Genomic DNA, 10,284 nt, shown 5'->3' with positions numbered 1-10,284 from the left:
TGCTATGTCGGTGGACTCGATTCCTGTCTCCGGGTGCGGGCATCATGTTGGTTGCGCTAGCCTTGGGAGGCTAAATTTCATGTTTTGACCCTTTTGGCAAACAAATTCGGAATCTGACCTATGTTTGATTTATTTTTTTAAATCTGACCCTTCTGCTACCGCCGTAGGGGTCAGCGGTAGGGTCAGGCAACCTACCGCTAGGTGTTTTGGCGGTGGCATGGACGCCCCATTGCCGTTACCTAACGACCAGCGCAACACCCTACCGCCACAGGCCTTGGCGGTAGGTTATGATATCCTACCGCCAGATGGCTTGGCTGTAGGACTTGTGGGTTTGGGTTTTTTAAAGTTTTAGTGATTGTTTCTTTTGTAAAGTTTTATCACAAGTTTCACATAGTTTCACAAACAGCAAAATATGAGCTCACATATTAATAAAGGTTCCACATAGCAAATATCGAACAATTTACACATAAGTTCATAAGTAGCAAATAGCAAATAACAAACTTGTCCACATAGTTTGACAACCCAACTAACGCAAGTAGTTTCGCAAAAAGCTTTCGCAAACGGTGCAACAAAATCTTCAGAGCGGGCAGAAATCTTCAGACCTCCTCGTATGTTAGGCCTGGCCGTGGTGACAGAAACGGCAGCGGATCCACCGGTTCAGGCGAAGGCGGAACGCTGATCGGCATCCGACCGTTCAAGCACTCCCACCTTGCCTTTCCCGCTCGAGTTTTCGCCTCCGCCCTTCCCCAGTTGATGATCTCGAACCCGATGCACTTGGGGGCGGCATCCTGGCTCTCTCCTCCGCATTGCTCTCGAAGTAGATTCTCTGCCCCAAATTGCGCAGCTCCCAGTTGGAGTGCTGCTTGGCAGCTTCAATGGTCTCTTCCCGGCAGACACGGGAGATAGTTGGATCTGCCTCCATCTCTGCAATTACTCCCTTCCACTCCTTCACACTCTGCGACCAACACTTGACATCGTCGAAGATCCGCTCTGCCCTCTCGTGCCATCGCATTGCCCTCGTCGCCTCTAGGACCTCGTCTGAGACAGACCCCACCGGCTGCAGCAGCTCGGGGAAGGCCTCGTAGACGTACGGGAGCGGCATGGCAGACGGGATGTGCTCGGGGAAGTACGAGTACCTAAACATATGGATGTATCACACAAATTAAGTTTCATCATCTCCAAAAAAAATCTAAACCTAGGGTTCATCATATGGTCAAAAATCTAAACCTAGGGTTCATCATATGGTCAAAAATTCTAAACCTAACTTGTATTATCTAGAAATATCAATTAGGGTTCATCACCTTCCAAAAAATCTAAACCTAGGAAATATGAATTAGGGTTCATCACGTGGTCAAAAAATATCAATTAGGGTTCATCATGATTCATCACCAAGGATCATAAGCTAACTTGTATTATCTAGATGCAATCACCTCGGTTCATCATATCAACTAAACTAGGGTTCATAATGATTTTTAACATGAACATGAACATAAATCATTCACAAAAAAGGGGTGTGATTTGACTCAAAGTAATTGGGGGAATGAGAGGAGCTTACGTTTCTCGATTCAGGGACATCTCGATCCACAGAAACGGTGAAGAAATGAAGAACATCCGAGGGGGAGTGGAGGAGATGAGAGAGGGGGCGAGAGGAAGAAGAAAGGGGGCGACTGGGTTGGGGGATAAGGGGGTGGGGTGGGGCGGGCGGCCGCACAATTTATAAATGCCCAAACCCTACCGCTAGGGACCCTGGCGGTAGGGCAAGACATCCTACCGCCGTAGGGCTCGGCGGTAGGGTCGCCGCATCTAGCACCCGTTCTGTGATGAGGAGTGCGCAAACCATGGCGGTAGGGTTGCACACCCTACCGCTAGGTCCTTTGGCGGTAGCGTCTCACCGCCATGAGGGCTGGCAGCAGGGTGTGCAACCCTACCCCTGATTTGGTGGCAGTTTTGGTTACAGGAGGCAGGCGTGCGGGGGTTAGGCCCCTTACCGCCAAAGTGTGTGGCGATAGGATGTACTAACCTACCTCCATGGGTCCTGGCGGTAGGGAGGCCCCTAGTACATTTTTTGCACCTCCTAACTTCTCTTGTCTTTAACTTTGCACATAACAATTCAATATTTATAAAATGAAGCATATGAATGACTAGCAAGCACACATCCACAAATCCACAAATAAAAAAGTTGGTTACATAGCAAGCACACGTCCACAAATGTTTCACGAAGTTTTACATAGCAAGTTCAACAAATACGAAACAGTTTCACGAGCAAATGGTTCACGAAGCAAACATGAAAGTTTCTAGTTCAACAGCATGGCACGGCAGCAACTTTAGTCCCTCCTTCCCCTCTTCGCGGTCCAGTCCTTGTTGGCCTTTGATTGCTTCTCGGCCTTCTTCTTCTTGCGCTGAGTACGACGCACTTTCTGAAACGGGGATAGACTCTTCCAATCCTTCTTCGACACATTCCTCTTCTCAAGCTGGGGTTGGCTGAGTTGATGGAGGTACGTCGTCATCATCGTACTCCTCCTCCTCATCATCCTCTTCCCCTTCTTCACCATGTTCTTCTTCTTCTCCCTCTTCCTCGCCCTCTTGTTCATCTTCCTCTTCATCATCATCGTCCTCACCCTCCTCCTCGTCATCTTGAACCGCCATAGATGACGAGGCGGCCTGGCTCGATGAAGCGAGGCTACACATCGGTGCTGCAGGAGCGAAAACATCATCGGCGGAGGTGGCACACCAAGCATGCCCACAAGCTTGCGACATTTTTTGACAAACTTCTCGAATGAGAACGAAACAATAAGCATAATATGAGATCAACTTTAGTGTTAAAATGAAAATGAACTTAAGAAAATGAACTCCATGTTACCTTCACTGTTACCTCAACTTGTTCTCACTAGCTCGAGTCCCGAGGATAGAACTAAGCGCATTAGAGGCATCAAAAATGCTTTTGTGCAGCTCCGAAGACTACAAATAATAAAATGAATCACCACTAGCACTAAAGTTGATTTCATCCAACCGTCGGTTGAAAATAGATAAAAAAACAACTTACCACTCTGTTCATGATGGGTCCATACTCCCTAAATCCGCCTTGTAGCTCTCTGATGCTTTCATTGTAGGCTTCATTCTCGGGGTCGTCATCGTACAGATTTTTGGCATCTGCTGTCGTCCATTGTGGCCTTAGGTGCAAACGATGCTTGATGCCATCATCGTACAACAATAGATGATCCGTGTACTCCTCCCAGTCAATCACTCTTCTCTCCACTTCTTTGCGAGTTTTCCACTGGTTCCATTCAGTCACGTATTTGGCGTGTTGCTCTCCCCAATCGGTGATAGACTGATTCTTCTTCTTGCTCATCCTGCAAAGCATAAGAAAGAATGTAAAACACCATTAGGAAGAATGTATAACATCAAAATGAAAGTTGGTAACAATAAGAACGGGCGGTGGTACTCATAAGTGCAGGTCGTAGCCACCGGTATCTTTGACAATGCCGCCTGGTGGTGTTCGTTGCGCCTTACCAAATTGCGCGGCAACACGCTGTGGCAAGTGGTACTTGACGGCATAGACACAAATCATGGGCACGATGCACCGCCAGAGAAGCTTGTGTTCCGTGCACATCGGATTCAGCTCGAACCCCCACTCTCGGTCGTTAGCATATCGCCGCCAGTTAACCTAGTACCAAAAGTGGTAAGCTCAAGTGAAAGTGTTGTCGACCACATTCGAAATCTAGTTCTTATACCCGGAAAGGCGTCAGAGCATCAAGCTTGTTGCTGAAGATCTTGTACAAGGCATTGTATTCACCCGAGATTGTACCCACCACGTCCCAAGCGTATGCGGCGGACGGGTATCGAGCATCGTCGCCATCTTCGCCATAGTCAGTCCATGCACGCGCTCTAAGCTTCTCCGGACGCCCCACCGGGATTCGCTCCCACATCCAAATGGAGAGGCCCCATACACATCCACACATACCGGACATAGATTTTGTCCTCTGGGTTGCGTCGTCAAGCTACAAAACAAGTATAGATGATAAGATGACAAAATCAAAAGCAACACACGTCCATGATATTTGAAACAATGTGATATTCACTTACCGAACGATATAGGTAGGAGAGGCCGGCGGCCCCCCAGCTGTACCTCGCATCCCAGTCCGCCAGGTAGTCGAGATACATCCAGAGGGCAGTGTCCCCAGGGCAGTCTGGAAACACTACCTCCGTGAGAAGATACCATAGGTAGGCCCTGGCGTACTGCTCCACCACCCGGCTTCGGCACCTTCCAGGCACTTGCTCCGGTCACTACAAAAAAAATACACTTCCGTGATGATACGTGTTTGTCACAGTAGGTCGCGTTTTTTGTCATGCATGTACATCCATGACAATTTTATGACAGAATCAAGATAGTCATACCTGTGCTGTCGTAGAAGTGTTCCATGACATTACCAAAATTATCATCACGGAAGTGTCCACTTCCATGATGATAAATCGCGCGTCACAGAAGTGCTTTTGTCAAGGGTGACCGACATGTGGCATCCACCGTAACGCGACGCCGTTAAGCTATCAGGTCCGGTTTTGGATCCGATAACCTGTTAACAGCCCCGACCAATGGGGATTTTCCACGTGTAAAATCATCATTAGCTGGAGGAAACACGTGTCGGCCCACTGTTGGTACAGATGTCACCCACTCATTAGACACAAGGCACCTATGATACTTGACACGTGGCACGGCCCAACATAGGCCCATTCCTGTGAAAAGGCCGGCCCGTTTGACTTGGTCAAAAGGTGGCGGGTCGGCCCACGGAAAGCATGTTAACGACATGTTCGCATAGAGCCCACTTACAACCCACTAACTCACGACCCGTTACGGCCTAACGGAATTAGGCCTAGTAGCGTCATTTGGGCCATCCAATATGACTCCAGCCCGTTGTAACTTCCGGCCCATGTATGGCCCATGACGTCTTTCGGCCCATATATGAGTCCCTTTGTAACTCTTGGCCCATTAACGGCTCGTGGTGAAACCGGCCCGTAATGAACAGTGTATCGCTTTATACCCATTAACGGCCCATTATTCCATTGGGTCGTTTCCAGCCCGTGTTACCTTTCGGCCTTCTTAGGGCCCATTTATTCTTGGGCTCATTTCCAGCATTCAGTTACTTACGGCCCGTTACTGGCCTTTTCTACTTGTGGGCCAAATTCAGCCCGTGGATACAGTCGGCCCGTTTGTGGCCCGTTAATCTGTTGGGCCATTTTAATATCATCATCAAATACGGCCTATTAATGACCCGTTATGGTCAGCCCATAAAACGTATGATTTCCTCTCTAGCCCGTTTACGGCCCGTACAAGGCCCATAGATGAGACGGCCCGTAGAAGGCCCATGGATCCTAGGGACGTAGAAGGCCCATGGATACGGCAACCTATGGAAGGCCCATGGATCCGACGGCCCATGGAAGGCCCATGGATCTGACAGCCCATTGAAGGCCCATGGATCTGATGGCCCATCGAAGGTCCATGGATCCGACGACCCATTGAAGGCCCATGGATCCGACGGCCCATAGAAGGCCCATGGATCGTTCGTCCCGTAGATGGCCCATGGATCGTATGGCCCGTGGAGGGCCATGGTCACTACAATGTTTGGGCGAGTTGGGCCCCGTTTGAACGATATAGCATATTCAAAGAATTATCCTACTCTATACTATCACCTCTAAAAAACATACACTATACAATAAAGAGGCTAAGGCAAATTACAACCGACGTAGAATAATCCTACACTATACAATAAAGAAATTACAACCGATTATACCCACTGGGCATTATGGTTCGGCACCAGTGATAATAAAGCATACACAAACAACAAATTACATACACTGGGCAAATACAACTCATACATCATGGACGCGCATCAACTTAACTTACCATTTGAACTATAATCTCTTCAGAAAATAGGATTGGCCAGATTCAGATAGCACAAATTTCAGTCTGCAAAATCTCCAATTCCTTCATGGTTACCTCAGTGTCTTGTTTCATTTTTTTGACTCCTGCATCTAATACCTGCATGTCCAGTCTCAACTTGTTGATTGTACGTTGAGAATCATGTACAAGTTGTTGTGCCACCTCTAGTTGATGCTCGAGAACATCAACACATTCCAATTCTAATCCATAATCATTCGGTAACGGCCATGCCGCACTGCTCGCAGATCTTTGTGTTGATGTCACTTCATCCTAAAATGTTTCTGTAAGTACATATGACTAGGGCAAAAATATAGTTACAACAGTGAAGCGAGCAAGACAGACTATTTTGTACATGGCAAAACAGGACTAACAATAATGTTACATGTCATGAAGCATAAGCAGGTGATATTTTAAAAATTATATAAAAGGTAGTCTGTGCAGCCTGCATATAGAAATCTCTCTTAGCTCACCAGAGGAGCATGATGTTGGGGCCCAATCCAAAACACAGACAAGTTGCAAATTTAGACAACATGTTGCGTATAAATAAGCAAGCAGTTGGCCATTCTGTAGCTCAATTAAAGTCTTAGGGAGCATAATGAACAGTATGTTAGACTGTATATACGTAGTCTTGTACATGCCTTGTATTGTACCTCTTGGTACGTCTATATAATGAGATAGCCACACCCCGTTTTAAGGTGTCGAGCCGGTTTCCCAAACCCTATGTTTTACATGGTATCAGTTTAGGTTACGATGTCTTCCGCTGCACCACCTCCCGCCGCCGCCGCCGCCGCACCGATCTCGACCGCCGCCGCTGCCGCGCCGGCCCTAGCCCTGATGTCGCCCTTCCTGGCCTCCCAGCCACTCGCGGCGGCGTACGGCGCCACCCTGCCACCGCCTGCTTCCCCGCCGGCGCTGGGCTTCGGGGACGATCTAGCCGCCCCGCCCGCTGCGGTGCCGTCGGCTACTGGCGGTCCTCCTCCGCCGAGCAACCCGTGGCACGGCGCCTACGGAGCCCCCCGCCACCGTCGTCTCTCTGGCCGGGATCGGGCCCTGCTGCGCCGCCGCCGCACCCCTGGCCGGGATCGGCCCCCGCTGCGCCGCCGCTGCACCCCTACACGGCGATGCCGCCGCCGCCGCACCACTACTACTCCGCGCCGTCGCCGCAGTCCTATGGGGGCGCGGCTGCTTCGCCGTATGGTGCCCCCGTCGCTACCGGGCACGGTGACGCGGCTCCTGCAGCGCCGGGCGCCCTGGCCGCTTCCTCGCCCGGCTACCCCTACGTGATGATCCCTCGTCCAGAGATGACTCCGTCCATGGATCCCTATGCATCACTGGCGCAGGCGTACACTGCTCAAACCGCGGCGCCGCCGCCGTTCTATTTTTCGCACCTGCTACCGGTGAAGCTCGGGCCGGACAACTACCTGTCATGGCATGCGCAGGTCCTGCCTCTCCTCCGCAGCCGCTACTTGGAGGGCTATGTTGATGGGTCCATCCCGTGCCCACCTCCTCACCATCCGGCATATCACACGTGGGTGGCGCAGGATCAGGCCATTCTCTCTGCCATCCAGTCCTCGCTCACGCCGAGTGTTTAGTCGATGGTCATCTTCGCCGCTACGTCCAGGAAGGCATGGGCGGCCCTCCACACCAGTTTCGCCTCTCAGTCTCAGGCGCGTGCGCACTCTATACGCACCGAGCTGGGTGAGACCAAACTTGGCGATCTCAGCATCACGGAGTACTTCAACAAGATGACGAGCCTCTGTTGGTCAGCCACTTCTGGACGCGGACTTGACCACCTTTGTGCTTAACGGGCTCGATGATGATTATGATAATCTCATTGAGAACGTCCATGGTCGAGATGATACGCTCCCGCGTCGTGAGCTCTATTCGCGCCTCCTTGGGCGTGAGCAGCGCATCAAGGCGCGCCGTGTTTCCCCCAGCTTCGTCTCCGCCAACGCCTCCACACGCGGCAAACCTCAGAAGCCGGCCCCATCAGGTGGTAAACCACCGGCTTCGCCGTCGCAGGCCTCGCGGGGTAACACGCCGACTATCACAGGAGGGAGTCGCCCAGTTGCTTGTTGTTCCAGTTGCGGCACTCCTCAGGCTTGTCAGCTTTGTGGAATAGATTGTCACCTCGCCTCTCGCTGCCACAGACGCTACAAGCAAGACTTCCTTGGCCTTGGCAACAATGGCAAAGGGAATGATAAGCAGGCTGCAGTTGCAGTGACCGGGCGCGACCATGGGCGCACCCAGTCATACTCCCTTGATCCGGCGTGGTACATGGATACAGGAGCGACTAATCACCTCACCAGCGAGATGGGCAAGCTCTCCGTTCAGGAACCGTATCATGGACATGATCAGGTGCACACCGCCAATGGAGCAGGTATGCGCATCTCCCATGTTGGTCAGGCATCACTTCTTGCACACAATTTTCGCAAACTGCATCTTTCTAACATTCTTCGAGTTCCCTCTGGTATGCGTAGTTTGTTGTCTATTCCTCAACTTACTCGTGATTATAATGTCCTTGCTGAGTTTCACCCTTTTCGTTTCTTTATCAAGGATCGGGACACGAGGGCTGTTCTGCTTAGTGGTCATCTTCGCCATGGCTTATATGCACTTGACGCACCATCTGCATCTCCTACGCCGTCTTCTCCTCAGGTGTTCAGTGGTGTTCGTGTGTCACCTACGCACGGGCATGCGCGCCTTGGACATCCTGCTGCTCCTATAGTTAGTCATGTGCTGCATTGGCATGAACTACCAGTTGTGTCCAATAAGAGTGCTGAAACTATTTGTGATGCCTGTCAGCAGGGCAAGAGTCACCAACTACCTTTTTCAGAGTCTAGTCGTGTTGTGAAACATCCTCTTGAGCTTGTGTTTTCTGATGTGTGGGGTCATGCCCAAACATCTGTTAGTGGTCACAATTACTATGTCAGTTTCATTGATGCTTACAGTCGGTTTACTTGGCTATATCTTATCAAGCGTAAATCTGATGTGTTTAATGTTTTCATTCAGTTCCAAGCACACGTTGAGCGTCTCCTTAAGCATAAGATTATTCATGTTCAATCCGATTGGGGGGGTGAATATCACAACCTCAACTCATTTTTTCATAAGCTTGGGATTTCGCATCGCGTGTCTTGTCCTCATACACATCAGCAAAACGGCACCGCTGAACGTAAGCATCGTCATCTTGTAGAGACTGGACTCACTTTACTAGCTCATGCCTCCGTCCCGTTTCGGTTCTGGAGTGATGCCTTCTCCACCGCCTGTTTCTTGATAAATAGGCTTCCCTCACAACTACTGAAAATGAAAACCCCTCTTGAACTCTTGCTCGGTGATATTCCAGACTACACGTTTCTCAAAGTGTTTGGATGCGCATGTTGGCCGCACTTGCGGCCTTACAACAAGCGTAAATTAGAGTTTCGGTCTAAGAAGTGTGTTTTCCTTGGGTACAGTTCTCTTCACAAAGGGTACAAGTGTCTTCATGTTCCCACCAATCGCGTTTACATTTCTCGTGACGTCGTGTTTGATGAGAATGTGTTCCCGTTTCATGCTCTTCCGAACCACTCTACCACTAGTTTACCACCTGTGCACTCCACTACACCTTCACCTGACCAATTTGTGGATGTTGCAAATGCTCCTGTGTTGCTTCCTAACCATGCTGCAGGTATTGGACACGGTGCCCTCCTTGAACTCCTGGATGATGAGGTTCTGGATGATACTCATGATGGCCACGTTGATCCTGTGCATGGCCCATGCATGGAGGGTCATGCCCATCAGCCCGATGCATCCACAGCCGCCCCACGGGCGTCGGCAGTGCCCGCGGCTGCACCTGCCGAGGCCGCCCCGTTGGCCGAGGCGCCCGCTCCAGCGCCCGGGTCGCCCGCCTCAGCGCCCGGGTCGCCCGCCCCGTCGATCGGGTCGCCCGGCCCTGTGCCCGGCTTGCCTGGCTCGCCCGCCAGGCCACAGGCACTACCCTCGTCGGGCCCATCAGCAGGCGGCCCAGCAGCCTCGGGAGCTGCGCCGGCCAGCCCCGCCTCGGCTACATCGTCGCCTGGGTCTAGTAGCCCTGTCCCGGCAACGTCGCCCGGGGCTGAGTCTGCTAACTCTGGCTCGTCCAGCCCGTCTTGGCCACGACGCCTTCGTCGCCTGTGGCAAGCCCCGTGGTGCCAGCACCGCCCGCTGTGGTCCCTCATCGACCACACACGCGCAACCGGTCTAGTGTTTTTTGCCCTAAGGAACGCAAAGACGGGACAGTGGCGTGGCTTGCTGCATGTGTGGCTCATGCCGCTGCGGATCCCACGGCAGAGCCGCGTCATTTTCAGGCTGCATTGGGTATTCCTCATTGGCGTGCT

Source organism: Triticum aestivum, chromosome 1B, assembly GCF_018294505.1.
Source record: "Triticum aestivum cultivar Chinese Spring chromosome 1B, IWGSC CS RefSeq v2.1, whole genome shotgun sequence".
Lineage (NCBI taxonomy): Eukaryota > Viridiplantae > Streptophyta > Magnoliopsida > Poales > Poaceae > Triticum > Triticum aestivum.
The sequence above is the reverse complement of the archived record's forward strand: the minus strand, read 5'-3'. Positions refer to the sequence as shown.